Source organism: Pongo pygmaeus, chromosome 12 (genome assembly GCF_028885625.2).
Source record: "Pongo pygmaeus isolate AG05252 chromosome 12, NHGRI_mPonPyg2-v2.0_pri, whole genome shotgun sequence".
NCBI lineage: Eukaryota > Metazoa > Chordata > Mammalia > Primates > Hominidae > Pongo > Pongo pygmaeus.
Window position 1 is genome coordinate 115,905,392 of NC_072385.2, and position 23,869 is coordinate 115,929,260.

Sequence of the window (23,869 nt, forward strand, 5' to 3'; positions counted from 1 at the left end):
ATATTTGCCTCAAGCCACATTATCACCACCATCACTATTAATCAAAGGCATCATATTGAGATGTGCTTTCTTTTGCATGGGGAACTTACATATTTCTAGTCATCAGGGAGCAAAGATAAAAAGTGGTTTTGGTGTGCCCCTCCATTTAGATAGCAAAATGGTTTTATTTTTAGCTTGAGGATATAAGAGACAGCTTGTCCAAATCCTCCAGCCTGTCATCATGGCTTAGAAGAATTAAGCAATCTCAACACTAGACACTTAAAGCCATTTTAAAAATGTTTTATAAAGGCCAAAAAACAACTGGATACCACATCCAAAAAGGGAAAACATAGAAGTGATGCCTATTGCCCGTCTTTTTATTCTGTCATCCTGGACCCTGTGTTGAAGACCATCCTTGTGGTCTGAGCAGTTCTTCCTCACTGTGTGGAAGATGGGGGGGGATATTTATGACCCTCCGAGCTGTGATTTGGTGGCTGCTGTGCTCCTTATATTTTAGGCTGCTGATTCCCCAAGTGAAGCCATTAGGGGTCCATTTGAGCCCCCTATGGCCACATGTAGAGATGAATGCTTGACTTAATCCTCTCATCACAATCCTGACCTCAGCCGGAGCTCCTCCTTCATTGATCTCTTCCTGGATTATTTCCTTTTAAAGCTCAGTCTGAAGGGGAGGACCTAATCCCTACAGGTTCAATTGCTTTTTCTTACCTAAGAAGACAGTTTACTTTTGGTTATGCTACAAAGGAAAATGTTTATCTTGTCAGGTCTTAGGAATCACCATAAAATTATCTCTAATTTATTGTACATTTTAAACTGAAACAGACTTAGACTATAACCTTAAGCATTAGCAGGCTTCCTTTGAGCTTTCTTCCAAAAGGACTGACCCCTCACAATCATCTGTAGAAATTTTTCCTATACAGGCTGACAAGTAATTTCCTTTTTCCCCACCAACTCCCATCCTATGAGATCATAACAAATAGAATTTTATAAAGCCCTCTAAGCAGAGAAAAAAACGTCAGTCATTACTTCTGCCTTAAACAAGCAATGCACCAATGTAGCCAAATTCTTAGCCCTTTGTCGTGTGGGTCAGATCATGGCTACAAATGCTCAGAGCCTGGCCGGAAGTCAGCACTCCAGCCATGATAAAGGGATGAGACTTGGCTGCAGGGAGGGGTTTCCCAGCTGTTCACTGTGATAGGGTTTTCTCAACTGGAAATAAAGCCCACAGGGACAGAGCTGCTGCAGTCACTCAGATTGTGCCCTGCACGAGGGTGCCTGACCAAGGGATGAGGGGGCTGAAATCAAGACCATAAGCTGCCCACCTTAAGCCCAGAAAAGCTGTCTTTTAAAATTCACCCAAAGCCCCATTCGCTTGGCAAAGCTTTGGTTCACAGAGCTGCCAGACCATCCTCATTTAGGATCCAGGGAGGGTCACCAGACAGAACACAAGGCTTCTAGCCTCCCTTCTTGCCTGACTGCCCCTACTCAGCTCAGCCATTCCCTCTGATCAGCCTTTCCAGAGAAATGGAGAGAAAGGAGGTAAGAAAAGAAGAAAGGAGGGGAGAGGAGAAGAGGGTAGAAAAGGAAGCATTTTTGCTCAAAACTAATAGAGATCATGACCAGCTGCATGCAGCCCACCCTGGACAGTTTCCTAGAGTGTGTCCTCTTGACCTTGGCAAACCAACCTTCAACACCATGTCCGGCTCCAATCAGAGGCTGAATAGGATGCTACAGCTCTGGTTGCTAGTGTCTAACACCAGGCCATTACCTCGATGCTCCATCCTCACCTTTCTTTGTGCCATTTCCATGCATATACACAGCCCTCCCTCCCCAGCTATGGAGCCAATGCAGAAACCCAAGTAGGCTCTTGGAAAAATTATAGCAAGAAGGAGAGCAGAAATTCTCTGATGGATGCAATATTCTTCTCTGTCTACAGGAGGTATTTGTAAATGATTACTCACCTCCCTGTCTTTCAGGGAGTGACATAAAATCAGAATAGGCTTGTTTGGCTTGCAAAGCCTTTCTTGATCTGCCATGACCAGCCTAACTCATCAGCCTGGAGAAAAGGTCTTCAAGTACAAGGAGGAAGTCAACTTCCAGTATTTCTTTTCCACAGCCCTCTTTCCCTGTGTCCTTATACCCAAGAACCACACAAAATTTCCTACCATGTGTTTTCAGAAGCACTCATCCATTATAATTGGATTCCCCAGTTCTCAATTCTTTGACAGAAGCTGCAGGCACCAGCCTCCATTACTATCATTTACAAGTTGTTACCACCTACTACAGTCTTTGGAATTCTGCTCCCTAACCTTCCCTGCACTGCACTGATGCTCTGATGGCACTACATTGCTCTTCATTCCAGATGTCCCATGGTTGAGTCAAAACCTGCATTCTTCTCTGTTGCTCTCTTGCCTTGATCTCATTGCAATTCTTATCTCTATCTCCACATTACTTTACTGAAACTATAAGCTACTTAAGGAAAAGTACCATATTTTATTCAACTCTGAATTCCCAGCACTGAGCACGGTGCCTAAGCACAATTTAGATTTGAATGAATTTAAATGAGAAGAACAAAGTGGTAGCTACAGAAGAATTTGCAATCAATAATGTTTCCTTCCTTGCTTCCTTCTTTCCTTCCCTCTTTTTTTTTTTTTTTTTTTTTTTTTTGAGACAGAGTCTTGCTCTGTCGCCCAGGCTAGAATGCAGTGGCTCAATCTCGGCTCACTGCAAGCTCTGCCTCCCTGGTTCAAGTGATTCTCCTGCCTCAGCCTCCCGACGAGTAGCTGGGACTACAGGTGCCTGTCACCACGCCCAGCTCATTTTTTTTTTTTTTGTATTTTTAGTAGAGACGGGGTTTCACCATGTTAGCCAGGATGGTCTCAATCTCCTGACCTCATGATCTACCTGCCTCGGCCTTCCAAAGTCCTGGGATTACAGGCGTGAGCCACTGTGCCCAGACTCTTTTTTTCCCTTTTCTTAAGAAATGCCTAAACTGACAAAGTAGAGCCCTTTAGGCTGAATGAAAGGCAGTAAAGATAGATGGCAACCTGAATAAAATGTTTATGGATGAGGAACAAAAAAATTGAGGGTTACCATAGTGTCTAACTTGATGAAAACAAAAAGCAAGTCTACAGTGAGTAAGGAGCTTCTTTAGAGGGGCAGTAGAATCCTAAGACACCTACAAGTTGTGGATCCTAGTAATAGAGTTATTCAAGTGTTCAACTACTCAAGACAGTCTGGGTAGATAAGAAAAGTAAGAAAAGAGGGAGCTGATTGGCAGGAAGCAGACAGATCAAGGAACTAGAGGTCTCTGGGAAACAGAAGAACAGTTGTGAAACAAAGCTTTAGTTTCTTGAGAGGATGAGACTGTGATCAGATCTCTGACATGAAGTGGTTCCCAATGATGCTGAAGAATGCATGCTAAAATAAAAGAGAAAGGTAAGGCCACCAAGTGAGGAGGTAAAGGAATGTAAGGCCCAGGTACAGGTCACATCACTCACACAGATTGTGAAGTCACGCAGGTCTTGTAAGGGAGAGGAAGCTATGGTACAGGCATTAGACCTAAGGGAGCAGTATCTACCTTTGGGTGAAGGAGAAAGGTCCAGTATGTACATGGAGGAAGTCAGAGCTTCCAGTATCTCTTTTCCACGACCTTCTTTCCATGGGTCTTTATGCCCAGGAACCACACAAAGGTTTCCTACCATGTATTCTCAGAAGCACTCTCTCAGAAGCACTCATCCACTGCAGTTGGACTTCCTGGTTCTCAATTTTTCATTTAAAAAAGGCTGCAGGCACCAGCCTTCTTAACTTTCCTTTAGAAGTTGTTATCACTTACTAGAGCCTTTGGAATTCTGCTCCCTAAAATTCAGCTATGGAGGATCATGCTCTCATGCCATGCTAGCCTAGAATGCACGTGCTCTTGTGCCACAAAAAGAACCCTGTTGAAACACTGGATCCCAGGCAACAACAGAGCAAAAAGGGAGAGGCATGGGAACACATGTTGTACAGAGCAGCTCTATCAGAAAATAGCATGTTACAGAGTTGGCAACCTGGAGAGATGTGATAGGCCAAGGCCACAGGAAAGAGAATAGGAGCTCACACCATTGATCACTTGATAGCAGCTCAAGGTCCTTCACTTCAACATGAGAATAAACATAGCTCACTTTTTGGAAGCTAACAATTTGATTAACATATGGCAAACTATGCTGAGAAGGTCATCCGTTTTCAACTAAACTGAAAACACTGAAATTAAACATGTTGTTGGGAAAACGTTTTCAAAAAATATCCAGATATTTTAGTTCCTAAGGCCTCCTTTCTGCATCTTTGCCATGTCTTTGATGTGTGTGGGTTCTCAACTAACCTGTTCTGAGAGTTTGTTAACAGCATCTCCTGGCTTTTACAGATGAAGAACTAATGCCAAAAGAGGGAAACTGGTTTGCTTCAGATCACATAGCAGATGAGGAGCAGAATCTGAACTAGACCCTATTCTCATAACCACTAATTCAGACTTTTTTCCAACAGAATGTGATCCCATTGGAGGGGAATAAATGATTCAGTTCTGCAGAAGTGGCTTTTTCTCCCAAGTAATTTGACAGCAATAATGTTTCTGTTATTATTGGACATTAGTATTAGTGTTAGTATAAAGGAATACAACAGAATAGAATGACCAGAAATAGACCAACACCTTTATGGACATTTGGTTACTACAAAGGCAACACTGAAGACCAATTAAAATGGGGCATTTTTAAATAAATGGTACTCTTTTCCACATAGAAAAAAGTAAATTTTGACCCTTATTACACACCATGCCCAAAATTCAGTTACAGGTGATTGTGGGTTGACATTTAAAGAATAAAACAAAGCTTTAAAACACAACACAGGATGATACCTTTATGACCATGGTTTAGGCAAAGATTTCCTTAAAATCAATAAACTAAATGGTAAAAATGGATAAATTGGACTTCTTTAAAATTAATAAACTTTCATTTATTAAAGACACCAAGTCAAAGAGTACAAAATGTTTGAAATACATATAATTGACCAAGAACTCATATTCAGAATGTATGAAGAAGTTCTGTTATAAATCAGTAAGACAAAGGCAAATAAGCCAATTATTTTTAAATTGTAAAGTATTTAACTAGACACTTCATTATAAAGGATATTCAAATGGTCAAGTATATAAAAATGATACTCAACATTACCAGTCATCAGGGAAATGCAAATTAAAACTCCAATAGGATACCACTGCATACTCACTAAAATGATAAAAATTAAAAAGATAGACAATACTAATATATTGCTAGAGGGAGTATAAAATCAATCAACCATTTTCAGCAAAATCAAAGTTGTATTTATGCATATCCTATTATCCCTAGGTATACACTCAAAAATTGTACACATTTACCAAGTACTTGTACAAGAATGTTCATAACAGCATAGTAACATAAAACTGAAAAATCCAAATGACATCAACAATAGATAGGATAAATTAGTCATGTTTTACAAAATTGAATACTTTTCAACAATGAAAATAAAAAATATTGTTGTACTTGTATTTCCCAGGAGATCCTCATCACAAATGAGCACTTGAATTAATGAACAGCCAGCATATCCTACAAGACCTTCATAGGAGAACATTACAAGGAGGAGGTGACCTTGACTCCTGCCCATGACCCTGAAGTTGGGGCTGGATTTGTGCCATGCCGCAACAAATTCATGAGGCCACCTTCCTCTGGGGAGGGCTCTGAAATCCCTGGGAGTTTGGCAGCCGCTAAGAATCTCAGAAATTTGGAAGACTTAGAGGTCATCTAATGCATACTTTCAGTTTATAGAAAGAAAAGATGAGGCTCAGGAAAAGAAAGAAAATGAGGGTCACAAGCTCACCAGTGGCACTACATTACAACTGTCTCCTTCTCTTGGACACATTTTCCATTTGCAATGAGTCAAAGTCATTAGGAAGTCGAAGAACAATATTGGTAATGGATTCAACTCACATCTGTGGTTAAAAGAAATAGCCTATTTGATGTCTTATGTTTCAATATTCTGTGTACCAATAAAAATGCATAACTACAGAGAGACTCTATATTGCCGTATGTGGGCATAATAGAGATTTACAGTCTGCAAAGGAAATACCAAGATTCCCTGGCACAGAAAAAATCAGAAATTAAAACAGCATCATCAAAATCAAACAAAGAAACTTCCCAGCTTTACTGGCCAACCAATCAGAAATTGGCATAGTCCTTAATTCATTTTTTAATTGCTTGATCAAGGACCTTGGGAATACGTTTATGAAAACTTAGATCATTCCATGCCCTGATCTCACAACTGTGTCCCTATGTGCTTTCTAGGGACATAAAATTGCGTGATTAAATTTGCATTCTGGGGTTCCTGCATCTGGAGGTTCCACATGCTGGAACTCATCCTGGTTGAGCAAAACCAAGTAGGTTTTTATTGACAGAGTAGAGAGTGGTGGCCAGGTTTCATTTTGCTCCCACATCTACAACAGGGTTTCTCAACTTTGGCATTGTTGACTAGATAATGGACTGGATAGTTCTTTGCTATGGGGGCTGTCCTGTGCATTGTAGGCTGTTTAGGAGCATCCCTAGACTCTAGATGCCAGTTACACCTCACCCCTAGTTATGACAATCAAAACTGTCTCCAGACATTACCCAACAGCCCCTGTGGGGCAAAACTACCCAGGCATATTAGTCCGTTCTCACACTGCTATAAAGAAATACCTGAGGGCTGGGCACAGTGGCTCAGGCCTGTAATCCCAGCACTTTGGGAGGCCGAGGTGGGTGGATCACCTGAGGTCGGGAGTTTGAGACCAGCCTGACCAACATAGAGAAACCCTGCCTCTACTAAAAATACAAAATTAGCCAGGCATGGTGGCTCATGCCTATAATCCCGGCTACTCGGGAGGCTGAGGCAGGAGAATCGCTTGAACCCAGGAGGTGGAGGTTGCGGTGAGCCGAGATGGCACCATTGCACTCCAGCCTGGGAAATAAGAGTGGAACTCCATCTGGAAAGAGAGAGAGAGAGAGAGAAAAAAAGAGAAATACATACCTAAGACTGAGCAATTTATAAAGAAAAGAGGTTCAATTGGCTCATGGTTCCACAGGCTCTATAGGAAGCATGGCTGGGGAGGCCTCAGGAAACTTACAATCATGGCAGAAGGTAAAGGGAAAGCAGGCACGTCTTACATGGCCAGAGCAGAAGAAAGAGTGGAGAGGAGAGGTGCCATATACTTTTAAACAACCAAATCTCATGAGAACTCTCACAAGAACCGCACCAAAGGGGAAATCCATACCCATGATCCAGTCACTCCACACCAGATACTACCTCCAACATTGAACATTACAATTTGACGTGAGATCTTGGCAGAGACACAGACCCAAACCATGTCATCAGAATTTAAATCCTTGGTCTATCCGCATGCAGCTGAGATTTGACTTTCACTCATGAGGTACCCAAGAAACATTGACAAGAAGGAATAGTAATAAAATAAAGAGCTACCATTTCCTTAGTGCCACCTATATAAAAGGCACTGTGCCAGGTGCTTTACACGCATTATCTCATTTATCCCCATAATTCCCTGAGAGACAGTGGATCAGTCAATAGTCTCAATTGCTAAAACAGTACACATCCTAAGTAGTTTAAGCAGAAGTAAAATGTAATTTATGAGATATATATAAATCTCACAAATGTAGATCTGAATCTCCAGGCATCCCAGAAGGTCAAATTAGAGCTTTGCAGCTGGGAATGACACCCAAGCCACACTGTAGGAGTGCTCCAATAGGCACCTCATTGCAGCCTCCCCTGGGCACAGGCATCTAACACCATATTATGCCATAGCCTATACTGTGTACACTGGGTTGGACCAGAATAAGGTGGCCTCAAGAGTCAAAGCCTCTGCCACTACAATCTCTAGAAAATTCATTGCTCCTCCTGTCCTTTTTCTCATGAATACAGTTTAAATCAGTACCTCTCCCCAGCCATTTGATTGACAGAACCTTTATCACATGCCTATACCAGAGCTGTAAGAGAAGCTGGAATAATGATTTTCTCACAGAATTAGGAATGATGGAGGTTCCTCAGACATGGGAAGTATATTCAAAATCTCCTAAATGATTATACTACAGGTAGATGCCCATTTGATTTATGAGGAAACAGGCTCAGAGAGTTTAAGTAATGTGTTTAACATCATACCTACTATGTGAATTCAAAACAAGCTTTTCTATTTTTAGTCAATATTATTTTCTATATAATATCAAGAGCCCAAGATCCCTACCTCTCCTTCAACCCCTGGCCTTGATTACTGGTTCCTGAGAAGGACCTAGTCTGAGATGTTCTGAGGTTTTTCCCAATCTAGATTTTTTGTTAAGCCATGAAAAAATGGTCTCTGGTTAGTACCTCCCTAAATGTCGTGCAGGAACCATGATGCGAATTATGTTGGCTGTGGCAGAGCTAGTAGTTTCCAGATGAATGAGGATGGGCTCTTCTCTACTTTCTTTGCCTGATACCTTCAGAGAAAGCCTCGCTTCCGCAGTACAGAGGAAAAGAGGGTACATCAGGCTGCCCAACTGTGATGGACAGCCTCTGCTTTCTCCTGGTACTCACACCTTTGTGCAATACTTCCCTTGAATGTGGGCTGGAGCTGGTGACTCACTCCTAACAAACAGAATACAGCAAAAGTGAAGGAGAATCACTTCCAAGATTACGATACAAAATACAATGATTCCTGTCTTGCTCTTTCTCTCTGGCTTTCTCTTACTTTATCTCAGGCTCTTTGAGAAAATCCAGCTACCATGTTGCCAACTGCCCTCTAGAGAAGATTACATGGAAGGCAACTGAGGACAACCTCCAGCCCACAACCAGCAAGGAATGGAGGCCCTCATCCAACAGCACATGGGAAATTGAATCCTGCCAACCACTGCATGAATGACCTTGGAAGCAGATTTCCCCCTCCCCATCGAGCCTTGAGATAATCACAGCCCTAGATGACTCCCTAATTGCAGCCTTGTGAAAAACCCCGACCCAAAGGCATCAAGCTAAGCCATGCTCAGATTCCTCCCCGACTGAAAATGTCAGATAATAAATGTTCCTTGCTTTAAGTTGCTAAATTTTGGGATAATTTGTTACATAGCAATAAATAATATGACTGCTAAAAAAATGATCTATGTCCTCACCTGTGACTAATACTGTTGACCATGCATTTCAACTGTGTTTAATTAATTGAACAAATATTTATTAAACATCTACTAACAAGTATCAGATATTGAGCAATTTCTAGGCATTTATATGTTCCCACTAGGTTCTTAGTTCCTTGAGGGTGGGGATAATGTCATTTATTTCCCCAAAACCCAATTTATGCCTAGCAATAGTAGTCAGGGCATGGTAGCTGAGTAAACAACTGAATTTACCCCACCTTTATGGCTTACTTTATTCCCATTCTACATTTCAGCTCCACCCAAGTTACCATGTTTTCCTCATACTCCTTTTCTTATCCTCTAGTTCTATTATGTCCTCCTGCTTGCAATGCCCTTACACTATCATCACCCTGATTATTCTTTAAGATCCAGTTAAAGCCTCAATTCTCCAAAAAGGACCTTGCAGACCATCCCAGTCCTCTGGGATCTGTTTCTCCTCTGAGGTCTGTGGCACTCACAGGTTATGACCTGATTGTTCTGATTCATAGATGTGTTAGATCAGAAGCTCTTCAAGGAGCACCCTTTGCCTTGTGCCCTTTCATATGTCCTCACTAGTATTTGGCATCATGCTGGGCTCATGAAGCCTCAAGAAATATTGTTTGAATAAATGAGTGCCATTGAATCTGATAACAGCTATGCTTGGCCAAACACTCAAATGCTTTTTTTGTTTTTCCTTCATTTTTTTCATTCATAAAAAAATTAACGAGCTCATTCACATACTCATCACTCTGCAAAGAATCAGGAATAGAAAGACTAGAAAGACAAATCAGACAGTTTATGTTCTCATGCTATTTTTGTTTTCAATGCTGCAGCAACAAATTACTACCAACTCGGCAGCTTAAAGAATAAAAATTTATTATCTTACAGTTGTGGCTTAGAATTCAGACATGCATCTCAGTAGGATGAAGTCAATATCTTAGCAATATTACATTCCTTTTGATATGGTTTGACTGTGTCCCCACCCAAATCTCATCCTGAATTGTAGTTCCCATAATCCTGCTGGGAGGAACCAGGTGGAGATAATTGAATCACGGGGTGGGGGTGGGGGGAAGGTTCCCCCATCCTGTTCTCATTCTCATGATAGTGAGTTAGTTCTTACAAGATCTGATGATTTTGTAGGGGCTTCTCCCTTGGCTGGGCACTCATTCTGTCTCCTGCCACCCTGTGAAAAGATGCCTTTCACCATAATTGTAAGTTACCTGAGACCTCCCCCGCCATATGGAGCTGTGAGCCAGGCTCTTTTCTTCATAAATTACCTAGTCTCAGGTATGTCTTTATTAGCAGCATGAAAATGGACTAATACACCTTTGTAGATGTGTCGTTGCCTTTTTCAGCTTCTAAAGGCTGCCTGTAATCCGTGGCTCCATCTTCAAACCCAGCAATGGTAGGTTGAATCTTTCTCATGCTTCTGTCCCTCTGGTTCTCTGAAACCTGAAATATTCTTTACTTTTAAGGATTTGGTGATTAGCCTGGGATCACCTGGATAACAGGATAATCTTCACCGATCCAGGTCCTTAGCTATAAACACATCTACAAAGTTTATTTTGCCAAGTAAGATAACATATTTCCAGGTTCTAGAGATTAGGGTGTGGTCATGGTTGGAGGCCATTATTGAGGGGGGGGAGTAGCATTATTCTTTGGGGGCTATCACTTAGGGGTTATTAACACCCCCTCTTTGTCACTGCACCATGTCAACCAACTTATGAATGGGTTTCCTGTGCTCCAATGGTTGTTTTATGGCTAGCAAGGGGTGCACTGAGACTTAGATGTGGACTTACCATTATGGAAAAGCAGAAGAACATAGAACTTAGCTTAAAATAAAAGCCATTTATGATGCAGATTTCAAGTTGGCTCTGCTTCTTATGAAAGCTGGAGTTGATCTGCTTGTTCCTGCATCAGTTGGTTTTCACCTCACAGTGTTTTAGTTTGCCTGCCTTGAAAGGAGTGGATGTGTTATACCTTCTCTGCAGCACCATTCTCTCTGGCCACCATCACTCTTTTTCACTATATCTTAAAATCTTTTGTTGGATAGTTTAAATGTTCTGTAGGAATCTCCTTGGTAATTCTATAGGAATCTGCCTGGAGCTTCAGTAAGAGGTTAATCTTGAAGATGAGTCCCCTGAGCATCCTGGAAACAGGACTTATACTGGGAGGCCCAGTGGGGTCTTGGAAATGCAGTGTTTCCACAGCAAGAGGACATTGTTCCAGCCCACCCACCGTCTGCCATTACTACTGTTCAGAATAGGGCACCCTCCTCACCTCTTGCTCCCAAGAATGTCAGGGCTCTCATTTATTGGCTACGTCTCTAACTTCCAGAAAAGAAGGGGAATGATGCTTCTTATATGTGCTAAAAAATTAAAATAAAGATCCATGAGTTGTTCTCAATCCTGTACTCCACACAAAGGTTGCCCATAGTTCTGACAAACCTTCCCATTGTGATTGTTTCCATTTGTTCAGACCTGGGTCTTTTGGGTTACACGTAAACTCACACCTCTTCTTTCTGGACAAGACAGATGAAGCTCCTTTAGTCCAACTCAACGTTTGATGTGAGCACCGCTCTCCTCCCTCCCACTTCACCCTACCTCAAGTTCTCCACATTGCTATAGGTAGTCAATAGACATCAATATTCTTCTAATTAAAGTGGAATGTAATCATACATGTCTGTAGGATTTAGAACTGAGGAATACCAAAATATGGAAGCACCTTTGATATTCTCTTTTAATCTCATAGAGAATTCCTCAGATATTTTATTCTAGTGGCTTTCTAAATTCAAAGACTGGAGCTTTTTAAGTTCACTACAACTAGCACATCCACACCTATGCTTCCCAAGCTCCTCATATGTTATGGAAATGTGACTAGATGAGGTTCTGTTCATTCAGTGAATTGACCCGATGTCAGTCTTCTAAGCACACAGGCTTCCTACACATGCTCAGACTCATTTTGATTCAACCAATTAAAAAAGAGAAGCCTAAAGGGCTTTGCATTAGCCTCAAATTGTCTCCATTTCATAAATTCCTCCCTCTAATCAATCAGAAAACTATTTTGGTGCAGCAGAAAGAGCTAGACTTTCTAGCCGGGCCTAATGGCATGCACCTGTAGTCCCAGCTACTTGGGAAGCTGAGGTGGGAGGTTTGCTCAAGCCTGGGAAACAGAGGTTACAGTGAGCCGAGATTGTGTCACTGCACACCAGCCTGGGTAACCAAGTGAGACCCTGTCTTGGAAACAAAAAGAAAAGAGAAAAGGAAAAGAAAGAGCTAGACTTTGGTACTCTTAGTTTGGTTCTCACTTCTCCTGCATACTAGCTTTGCAATTTAGGACCAATCATTTAGTCTCTGAGCCTCAGCTTCCTCCCTAGTAAGGCAAGATTAGAAAACCTCATCTCACCTGGTGAATGTGATCGTTAAAGTTAGATCATGTACAGACAGAGCAGCTGCAGTGCATTCTCACAGTGAGCACTCACTAGATAGCAGCTGTTATCAATATTGATTACTTTGCTTCTGTGGTGCTACAGAAACTAATGAAGCAGCTCCTCCACTTGATACTCAGTTACATCTAGAAGGGATGTAACAGGGCCACCAGAAAAGGACTCGACTTTGCTTTCCAAAAGCCTAAGAGGCCTTCAGGCAAGGTAAAATCTGGCAGAAACATTGTGATAAGGAACATGACTCTCTGCCTCCACCATCCTTAAAAATTTAGAGGAACCTCCCTGGACCAAGAAATGGGGTGGGCATGAGAGATGGAGAAGGTTGTGAGAAAATAGAGCAGGGAGATCGGTGGGGCCCAGAGAGGAGAAGATCAAAGCGGGCCAGTTGTTGCTGGAAAAAAAGACATTCTTAGCCATGGTAGAGGTTTGAGATTCCAGTACATGATTGCAAGATTTTACAAAAAGAAACATAAAAACAGACTTTGTTTTCCTAAGTCCCAGCCCTTCTGAGTCTTACCTGTGACTTTAAAAAAATGCACACAATTGACCAGGCGTGGTGGCTCGTGTCCATAATCCCAGTACTTTGGGAGGCCAATGCAGGCAGACCACTACGTCAAGATATCGAGACCATCCTGGCCAACATGGTGAAATCCCGTCTCTACTAAAAATAAAAAAAAAAATAGCTGGGCATGGTGGTGCATGCTTGTAGTCCCAGCTACTCGGGAGGCTGAGGCAGGAGAATCACTTGAACCCAGGAGGGGGAGGTTGCAGTGAGCAGAGATTGCGCCACTGCACTCCAGCCTGGGCGACAGAGCAAAAGCCTGTCTCAAAAAAAAAAAAGAGGGCACACAATCTCTATGAGCCTTAATTTCTGCATGTGAAAATTGAGGGTTTGAGATAAGTGACTCCCTCCATCTCTCAGATAATAACACGAATAGTAGTCATTATAATGTTATGGGATTTTTATGTGTTACTTTAAAATGTTTCTAAGAGCCACATTTTCCACATAAGAAAACAGTCAAAGAAGATGAGGAACCTGACCAAGCTCACACAGCTAGAAAAATAGTCGAACTAGGACATGGAAAAAGATCCACCTGACTTCAAAGCTCTTGGCCTTTTCATCCCAATGACCTCTAATAGAAACTAAAGAGGCAGCACCCCTACCTGAGATCCGAGGATCCTCTGGTTCTTTCATATCCAGATACCCAGGAAGCAGCTGACACAAGGAAAAGTTGCCCCTTCCTGGAGTGAGGGTGGCCCCCCTGGGCAAATGGCCACTGTGCCTCACTCTCACTCAAGTAAGCAGATTATCTGAGCCACCTGTGGAATTCAGGACTTTCCAGTTTACCTGAGGAGTCACCACCACTGGCTGGAGAGAGCTGAAACACCCAGCGCTTCTGGGTTTCTGACTGGAGCAGAGACAGAATGATTCTTCCGGTGTTCCTGCCACACACCCTCTCTTTGTATTTGGATTGCGGTTCTACACTTGGGTGCAAAGCTACGGTTTATGAACACCTCTCACAGTTAAATAGAAGTGGAATTTTTTTTTTAACAGAAACACTTTTTGAGGAGATGATCTGCCACTATCCAGGTGTGTGACATAAGAAAATTTAAAATCCTCTCAGCTTCAGCTTTCTTATTTATGAAACAGAAAGATGTCCACATTAAACACAGGTGATTAGGAAAATTCAATAAGGGTAGAGTCAATGCCTTGTTCAGAAGGAGTGATCTGTGAACTTTCATAGCTTTCCTAGCTTGTGTGTCAGAGCAGGCAAGGGGGTCAGCCTCTGGTAAAACTGGCTCCTACCTTCATCGAGCTCCCACAGCATGGTCTTGAACTCATTTCTCACTTCTCGCTTCTTATCTTCTCAGACAGATAAGTCTCTACCGTTGTATTGTGAGCCCCGAGGGTCAGGATCAAGTGGGTTCCTGTCTGAGTCTCCTACAGCCAAGCACAGGACCCAGCCAACGGGAAACGTGAGCTCCAGCAGTCCCCATTTAATCTCTGCAGGCCTGTGTGCCCAGGGCCCAGAACCAGTGGGGTACTGAGAAGAGCCCCACCTGAGGCCAGGCTGCTGCAGCAGGCACACCTGTTCTTCTAGGAGGCCATTGGATACAGCACCCACCATATCAGCCCATCAGCCCTGGCTTCATGTGTCAGGTGAGACCCATCATCCCACCTAATCAACACTTTCTCCAGGTTCCACCCCTTCCCCGATGTTTGAGAATAATAACTTTTGAAAGAAAAATGTATAAAAATGGTTGTAATGCTAAGCAATCTGTAGTACCCAGAAGAGCAAATCCAGAAAAATATTGTGCTTGTATCTTTTAATCTATATTTATATTTTTACAGTGTTTGCTTTTGTCTGGAAAAGATACATATGTTGTGAGCTGAACTGTGTCCCCCAAAATCCATTTATTAAAATCCTAACCCCCAATACTTCAGAATGTGACTATTTGGAAATAAGGTCTTTAAAACATACCTGCATACCCCATCGCCTGGGCCACCCCAAAACTGCAGGTAAAAGCAGAGTTGTTTAAGGTCTTTAAGAAGGTAATTATGTTAAAATGAAAACATCAGGGTGGGTTCCCGTGCCCTCATCAGAAAAGGAGACTAGGACACAGACACACACACAGAGGGAAGAGCATATGAAGACACAGGGGAATGCTGGGGCCATCTAAAGTCAAGGAGAGTGGCCCAGGAGAAACCAACTCACCAGCACCGTGAGCTTGGACTTCAAGCCTCCAGAACTATAAGGAAACACATTTCTATTTGTTAAGCCACCCAGTCTGTGGTTCTTGGTTATGGCAGCTAAAGCAGGGTAATATAGTACAGCATATAAAATGTTTCTTGCAAAAGTCCATCCATCCATAAATATACCCTCCCAGAATACTGATGTTCACTTTCTGTTTCTGTTTCTAAACACTGTGAAATATTTTAATTTGGGAAACAAATGGACTATGTATACATTTGTGTACTGACTAATAAAAAAATGCATTCCAGTGTAGCCAGAATTACTTTCAGTGTTGAGAACCCGAGCACCAAACCCCTATTAACCCTGACTAATCCATTATAGTGATAAGCCTGGATACAGAAGGACTTGGAAGGAGCACTGGTCCAGTTTCCAGAAATGTTGGATGAGGAGGAAGAGAAGGGGAAGGTGGTGGTGGTGGCGGTAGCATCCTACACCAAGATAATGAAGCCAGAGAAGGTGAAGATGTTCTGAGGACTTTTTGAGAAAATCATCTTATCCAGTGTCCCCTTTGAACTGCACAGACGGGGTGGTACAGTGTCATGAAAGTCACGGAGGTGGAATGTTTTGAGGAGAGCATGTTAGCAGCATCAAATGCTCAGTTCACAGAGATATAGGTTGGTGGAGTGCCAAGGGAGGATTTAATAGTCTCAGAGAGGCCTAGCAGTCTGGGGGCAGGGAGTGGCTGGAATGTGCCCTGAGGCACATGACTTAACCTTGAGCCATAGTTTCCTCCATTATGAAACAGTTCCTAATCTCACCTGTCACACAAGGCTTTTGAGATGATCAAATGATATAAATCCCCTGTGAACAAATCATTAGACTGTGAGTACAGTAGTCCCCCCTTATTCATGGGGGTTAGGTGTCAAGACCCCCAGTGGATATCTGAAACCACATAGAGTACGAGATCCTATATATACTATGCACAAATTTCTTTTTCCATCTTCACAATTTCTCAAATAGATTTGTTCTCACTGCAGTTCTTCACAACCTCAGCATATGATTTTGTTTCTTTATTAAGTTGAGAACTTTCACCTTTCACTTAAAGAAAGCACTTTACGGCTTCTCTTTGGCATATTCAAATTGCCAGCATCACTGCTTTTGCACATTGGGTCATTATTAAATAAAATAAAGGTAACTTTAACACAAGCATTGCCATACTGTGACAGCTGATCTGACAACCTAGAGGGCTACAAAGTGACAGGTGGGGAGGGTAGAGAGCATGGAGACACTGGACAAAGAGAGGATTCATGTCCCCGGCAGGACAGAGCAGGATTACACGAGATTTCATCATGCTATTCACAATGGCAGACAATTTAAAATTTATGAATCATTTATTTCTGGAATTTTCCACTTAAAATTTTCAGACTGCCATTGACCATGGGTAGCTGAAACCTCAGAAAGCAAAACCAGAATGCGTTAACAGAGTAGGTCTATGTTAGGCACAGCTGCAAGCACAGCTGACTCCTTGGGCCACCATGAGGACAATCAGTTAATTAGCCCTAGGGATGACCTAACATAATATGACCTAATTTAGCCCTCTGTGTCGCCAAATGAAATCAGCTGCTTGCTTTTTGCTTTTATAAAACTGCTTGAAGCACTTTGAAATTATTTAGGATAAAGAAGGAAACAAGCTCTGAGTGGGCTTGTATTTGATAGAATTTCTCCTCTGGTTTAAAGCAGGATGGTCAGGTGATGCTCAGGCAAGAGACAACCCAGTGCTGTCAGCATTCCAGAGACACATGGACGTGCACACACACAGTGGCGTTCACTCCCAGGCAGGATTACCTCCTCAGCTCCACGCCATCGCCTGGGCCACCCCAAAACTGCAGGTAAAAGGCAGAGTTGTTTGAAAGATAGAGCAGTGAGCCCATGATAAGGGCCCAGTCCAGGGAGGGCAAGGAGATCTCTTGTGAAAGCTCAAACCAGGAATCCAGAAGAGGCAGCCACCAGACCACTGAGCATCTGCACTTCTTGGAAGCGGCTCCCATTCTGCTCAGAAGGCTTAGCCAACAGTGTAATTAACTTGCCAAGTGACCTTGAGTGAATCATTTCCCCTTCATGGGCTCCTCTGTGGTGACAGAGGACTACAACCCAGCCCCAGAATATCAGGACTGCCCACTCCATTGGTAGCTGTCCCTTGAGCCATATTCTATCTCCTCTGGGATTCCAGCCCTGGCCTCTGTATAAGGGCCAAGCTCTGGTTTATTTTTCCCACAAACATTATTTAAAGTTTCTAAGACATGGCCATGGCACGCCAGGCCAACCCATTCTGTCAATTTGACACTGAAAATGACTCTCCATCTGTCTCTTCCTCTCCATCCCCCATACCCACTGCCACTTCCACGGGCTGGATAGAGTTATCTCTCTCCTAGACTGTGGCTTCAACTCCCAAATGGCTTTTCTGCCTCCAAGCTTTCTCTCTCCAATCAATTCTCTGCATAAGCATCCAGAGGGATATTTCTGAAACAGAAATTTAATGCTGTAATTTTCCTGCCTAAAAGTACCATATGAATAACTATTAGCAACAGGATCAAGTCCAAGCATGTCATCCATAACCCTCCAAATTTTGCATAATTCTCCAGCCTTCCCTTCTATGTTGTACTCACTGCATCTTAGGCTCTGCCCAACTTCAACTTTTCACCATTTTCATACAAGAATAGGACTTACCTACTGACCCCTTTGACTCAAGTGAACCAATAAACAACATTTTATTTGTTAAGCAGAGTAAACTTCCATTTTTCTGTACCCATTAGTTCCAGAATTTTAATGGCAAAGGCCACCTTACTGATGTTATCAAGACAGTCACCAGTCTGGGTCAATGGTTTGTCCCACTGCAGCACAAGACACATAATCAGAAGTTAATGAGCCCATCACTTCCTCATTAATTAATCACAGTACATGGTATAAATGCAGTTATATCAAAGTCCATTGTTTTGGGGCTCTTCTTTTGTGCATATATGAAATCTAATCTTTATAGAACAAATCTGTAAGATTCAAAGTCCAAATATTTCTTAATAACAGCTCTATTTATTCAAAGAAAGGGAAGTCAGACCTCTTGCAATGAATTCTCACAATGTACAACTTGAATATCAAATTCTTCCTTGTATACCCCATAAATAATCTCCTTTCAAACCACCTTTTATTTAGCAGACTTATCTTGAGATTTATTATGCAAAAGATTCCATCTTCAGTACAGTCTTTGTCTTGTATTATACTTAGGAAGAGCAGTGAGCCATTGCAGAGACTGCACTTAACCTCTGTGAGATGCTGATCCGTGGGAGTGTCTGTCCCGTGGAAAGAAAGGCGTTTGCCTCATTTTCAAGGAAATCATTTCCAATGAACTCCAGTGCCAATTTTGCCATCTGGTCCAAACTCCCCTCGGCAAAGTGTCGGAACAATGCAGACAAAGTTATGCAGTCAGGCTCTCTTGAAGCCACGCCACAGAGGCCAGGCCCTGAGCCTCAGAGAAAGATGGCAGAGCCTCACTGAGGCAAGCGGCCATCTCACCATGGGCTGGAGTGCAGATCTCCAGGAAGCCCAGATTGAAGCATCTCCAGCCAGACACAAGATTTGATGTAACACAGCTTAGCTGGTACATAAATCACCAGTGTGTGAGAGGGTCTCAGGAAAGCAGACAACTTCAAGCTACATTCACAGAAAGACAAGCATTTGAACCCAATTTACCTTTAATTTGGGGCCACTTAATGCCTTTCATCAACTCCCATTGTCTTAGTTTAACAAATGGAATCATAAATTATGCAATCGGCAGCAATTGCACTTATTTGCAGTTAGAATTTGTCAGTGCTCTGCCTATGAATAATTAATACTAGGATAACTTTGATGGAGCGAGTACACTTTGGAGGGGTGTACTGAGTATTTAGGAAGTCTCCATTTGTGATCTCCATTTTGGGTTGAAATGATCAGCTGGTAAATCTCTCCAAATAGCATTCAACCCAGCAAGTCTACAGTGTCTTGAGCTAGAAACAAGAGCCAAGGCACAAATAATTCCAAAAATTTGTGGCTGGAAAGATTGTCAATGGAAGTATGTGTTCTTGTGCATAACCACTGAATAAAACTCCCTATTTGATTCTGAACCAAGTTGGGGGAACTGTCTTTGGGAATCACATCTTCTTTCATCTGTAAAGTGAGAATGAAGAAATTTGTGACTCCTAAATTCCATTTTGGATTTTAAATTTTTGAGACACCCAACATTTTTTTTTTTTTTTTTTTTTTGAGACAGAGTCTCGCTCTGTCACCAGGCTGGAGTGCAGTGGCGCAATCTCAGCTCACTGCAAACTCCGCCTCCCGGGTTCAGGCGATTCTCCTGCCTCAGCCTCCCAAGTAGCTGGGACTACAGGCGTGTGCCACCACACCCATCTGATTTTTGTATTTTCACTAGAGATGGGGTTTCACCATCTTGGCCAGGATGGTCTCGATCTCTTGACTTTGTGATCCTCCCACCTCGGCCTCCCAAAGTGCTGGGATTGCAGGCATGAGCCACCACGCCTGGAAGAGACACCCAACATTTTTAACTGTAGTCCATGAGTCCCCAGTAGATCTATAGATAGAACTATATTTCAATATAATTATTCTTGTTCAGCCTAATATTTTATTTTATGTGTTTATGTATTTAAAAACAGTATTCTGTGAAAGGATTGATCACCTTCACCAGAGTACCAAACAGACCTATGGTGCCAAAAAAGGTTGAGTCTTAGACAGGATGACAGATATATGCACATATGCAACAAATACATGAAATTTAGTCCATCCAAACAGAAAATGTGGGAGACAAATGATAAATCTTCAAATAGCAGTGCTGGGAAGGACCTTTTCAATTGTCCATCCCAGGCCCCTAACCTCCTCATCTCCAGAGCAAGAATTCCTCTACAGCCCACCTGGCAGACCAAAAAGTCCATTCCCAACTACCTCACGTAATTCATCTGACAATCCTGTAAGGTGGGTGCATCACTATCCCAATTCTACCAGTGAAACTGACCCTTGGAGAGGGTAATTGATTTGCTCAAAGCCTAGAGTCAGCCTTCTGACTTCAAATATTTGCTATATTACTTTGCCATGTAAGTCACCAGGCTTGGATACATTAAATAAAACTTTATCAACAAAATCCAGGAATGTGATTTATAATTATAGAAAAATTAAACTCAAATCTAAATATCTTATAGTGGGGGAGGTGGTGAATTCTTTCCTTCATAGGAAAATAACCAGAAATGACTCATTTTCCAGGCAGACAATAGAAACTGCCAAAACCATTCCTATGTCCCCATCTGAGGTAAGAATGCATTGTCTGAGATCCTGTGGCCACAACAACAAAAGGTAGTGTAACAACTGAGTCACCACCTTCTATAGATGCAAAGAAATGCTTTAATTCTCAGCATTTCTGTGATATGTTTCTAAGATGAAGTCTTGGTCAGAAGTTCTAACTTACAAGAAAATGAATTTTAAACACTTGTTTCTTGCTGAACTCCGCCTGTGATACAAAGGGCTGACCTCTGATGACTGAGGGGATCTTAGCCTCAGAATATTCCAACTCAAGCACACAGAAGAGTTCAATTCAACAACTTAGTGGCTGCCTACTACCAAACAGCAAGAATATGCCAAGCACTGAGCTCCGCACCCTGAAAGAGTAGTGAATAAGATATAAATTCATAGGCCAGGAAAGAAATAAACACATAAGAAAATAATTGCAATACAAGACAGGATATGCCGAGGCTAATGCAGGAACACACCAAGGAAACAGAGATTCACTTTCACTGGTAAAACAGATGAAGGATTCATGGATTGGGGACCTGGGAAATACCCCTCAAATATATCCCCTTCCCTCCATTTCCACCACCAAGTGAGGTATAACAAGAGGGTAAAGGATACACTGCAAACATGCAGAGATGTCCCAGGGAAGAGGGGAGGTACAAAGTCAGGGAGGGAGTTGCAGGCAGGCCTAAACAGATGACCGCACTGTCACAAAGGACCAGATACAGCAAGAGAAGGAGTTCACACCATACCTCATTGCTGACGAGGAACGAATTGACATTTTAAATAGAAGATTCACAAAATCTGATGTTTTAGAAAAGTCACTCTTGAGGATGAGTATTTGGGAAGGATGGTGGGGCTGAGGAATTAGAAGCATAGGGGCCACTTAGGAATGAAGTCAATTAGGAATGGACTTGCTAAGAGCCTGACATTCAGCAGCAGCTAGGAGACTGTTGCAGATTTATTACATTGAATCCAAAGCTGCCTCCAGGTAACTTTAATGAAGGTATTGTTCTGAAATTTCATTCAGCAAAAGAGAAACTAATGTTTTATTGAGTTACACTTGATGCTTCTTGGACAGGTCCTTAATATAGAAGAAAAATGCAAACCATAAAGTAGATACTTATGTTAATCATCTGGAAAGTTCAGCCTTCCAGGTGTTTTTAACAATATGGCTATTCCATGTGGAAAAATGGACTTTAGCCTGAAGTACACATGGCATGTCTTAAAACTCAGTGAAGCCAATCCTGGGTCATTATTTTGTGGAAATATCTAACTTGAGTCATGCTACTCAGTCTTTAATTTCGCACTGTACAAAACATGAAAGAGAGGGAAAGAGTAGGGGAATGGGAAAGGAGGAGGAGAAGAAAAAGGAAGATAAAGGGGAGGAAAGAAAGAAACTAAGGGATAGAGACAGAGAGAGAGAAAGAGGGAGTGAGGAAGACAGAGAATGGACCGATGGACCAGGGAGCTAATATGAGAACAGAAGGCTTAGAAGAGCAAGGCAGAAGGTGAGGGTTTATGGGCTTGACATCAATGGCCATCTGAACACTTAAAAGTTTCCAGTTGCTCAAATCATCATCCAGCACCTGCTACAGACTTGCCTGAAGAAGAAAAAGCTGATGAAGTGAGATTGTTTCCCTTGTTACTTGCCCTACTTCAGAGGATTTTATGTATGGCACAGTGTGGGGTCAGTGGCAATATGAACAGGTAAGATACCTTTACTCCACTACATAGAGTAAATTATTCTATTTTCCCCCCTTTCCATTCATACAGTAAGCACCCTACTGAGACATTTGTTACATTCCAGGGATAGTAGCAGTCTCTAGGAATAAAAATGAATGAATAAGGAAATGAAATAATGAATGAAGGAGCAAAAGAATGAATAAAATTATCCATTTTGCATGACTAGCATTTGTTTTGCTTTGGTTCCATATCATTAGAAATGGAGTAAATCTCTGAAGAATCAGAATAGAACGAACTGACTGATCTTTGACTGTATGTCCTTATATAAGTAACCTAATTCTTTAGACTCTGCATTTTCTCATCTGTGAAATAGAGATAAGGAAACTTCCCTGCTCATCCCATAAGGTTATTGGGAAGACAAAAGGAGCCCATATGTAAGAAAATACTTTGTAATCACTAAAACATAGCATACGATACTATTATAATAAGGGAAACATCTCAAAGTTTAATTTGTGACCACTAAATGTAATTTAAGTTAGAGGCTTGAAGTTCACCTTCTATTCTTTGAAGTGTCAGTTCATTAAATTAACAATGTAAACAAGATGAGGGAGGGGAAGCAGGCATTTAAGCCACTTTACTTTTAACCACAATTGGTGTGCTAATTATGGATCTAATTTGGCTATTCACCAAAGCAAGATCTTTAAGGACAATGCTATTCGTCTTGTCCTAGGTGATTTGCATATTTGAAAGAAATGAAAATAAATTTCTTTTAAAAATGGACCAATTCAGATTTCTTTTATTTTAAGTTATCTTATTCACCAAAGATCCCTCATCCTCCACCCACACCGGGGTAGCCTCATGAGGTTTGATAGGTAGGACTTCAGAAACAAAGATGGATGACCAGCAGTTCATTTACTCTACAATGAGAATTATCTGTGCACAGGAAGTTCAAGCGGGAAGTCTGGGGCACGAATCCTTGAGCAAGAATTCCCCTTGGGAGTAGAACAAGATGGCAGGGGTAAGAAAGCTGGCTCTCCTCTTAAGAAGACAGGGAGTCTAGACTTGTCCATGTTTTTGCTTAACTTGTGGATAAAGTCTTACAGACAGGTGCAAAAAATAAATCCTCTTTTGCAAGCCAGAACTCATTGTTCAGTATGAGTTTTGATACATATAAGAAAGGATATTTTCATACCTGAGACAGTTAATTAAGTGACGGGAGTTCTGATAACCATAAAGGATGGTTCCAGGCCAGGCATAGAGGTTCATGCAAGCAATCCCCACATTTTGGGACACCAAGGTGGGAGGATTGTTTGAAGCTAGGAGTTCAAGACCAGCTTGGGCAAGAAAGCAACACCCTATCTCCATAAAAACTTAAAAATTAGCTGGATGAATATTTTTCTTTATATATAAAATTTAAAAAATAAAATTTTAAAAAAAGAAGACAGGGAGAGAAAAAAACAGCATCTGGGGACCCATCACTGTGTACTCCCACATGAGAATGGTGACTAACTTTCTCCCACCAAGCCCCCTTT

General features: G+C 41.9%; 1 non-coding gene across 1 annotated transcript; it reads left to right on the top strand.

The window, feature by feature from the left end:
- Positions 1-23,394: 23,394 nt before the first annotated feature.
- Positions 23,395-23,522, top strand: LOC129030976 (small nucleolar RNA SNORA40). Its single transcript, XR_008500867.1, has one exon. It is a non-coding gene; the product is annotated as a small nucleolar RNA SNORA40 (small nucleolar RNA).
- Positions 23,523-23,869: the final 347 nt, after the last annotated feature.